This window comes from Callithrix jacchus, chromosome 17 (genome assembly GCF_049354715.1).
Source record: "Callithrix jacchus isolate 240 chromosome 17, calJac240_pri, whole genome shotgun sequence".
Classification (NCBI taxonomy): domain Eukaryota; kingdom Metazoa; phylum Chordata; class Mammalia; order Primates; family Cebidae; genus Callithrix; species Callithrix jacchus.
In genome coordinates this window covers 61,131,334-61,131,914 of record NC_133518.1, presented here as the reverse complement: position 1 = coordinate 61,131,914, position 581 = coordinate 61,131,334, and the positions used below count along the sequence as shown (strand labels likewise).

The following is a 581-nucleotide window of genomic DNA, read 5'->3' as shown; positions in this document are numbered from 1 at the left end:
TTTTCAGTTCTATTAAGTCATTTGTGATTTTCTCTAGATTGGTTACTCTAGTTAGCATTTTGTCTAACCTTTTTTCAAGGTTCTTAGTTTCTTTGCATTGGGTTAGAGTATGTTCTTTTTCTCAGAGACGTTTGTTATTACCTACCTTCTGAAGTCTGCTCTGTCAATTCATCAGACTCATTCTACATCCAGCTTTGTTACCTTGCTGGTGAGGAGTTGTGATCCCTTGGAGGAGGGGAGGTGTTCTGGCTTTTGGTGTTTTCATAAACAAATTTGCATGTTATCCTTGCACAGGGGCCATGCTAATTTTCTCTGTATCATTCCAATTTTAGTATATGTGCTGCTGAAGCAAGCACCAGAATACAGTTTTAAAATATTTTCATCACCCCAACAGTATCTCTTATATCCATCTACAGTCAATTCTTATTTCTACCGCTGGCCCAAGTTACCAGTAATTTGCTTTAGATTTAGCTTTCTCTGGATGTACACAGTGCATGTAGTCTTTTGTGACTCACTTCTTTCACTATGCATGAAATTTTTGAAGTTGTGTTATAGGATGTAGCAGTACTTTGTTCAGTCTT

At 37.2% G+C, this 581-nt stretch overlaps 1 pseudogene; it reads right to left on the bottom strand.

The window, feature by feature from the left end:
* Positions 1-263: 263 nt before the first annotated feature.
* LOC118149009 (U6 spliceosomal RNA) lies at positions 264-356 on the bottom strand (annotated as a pseudogene).
* Positions 357-581: the final 225 nt, after the last annotated feature.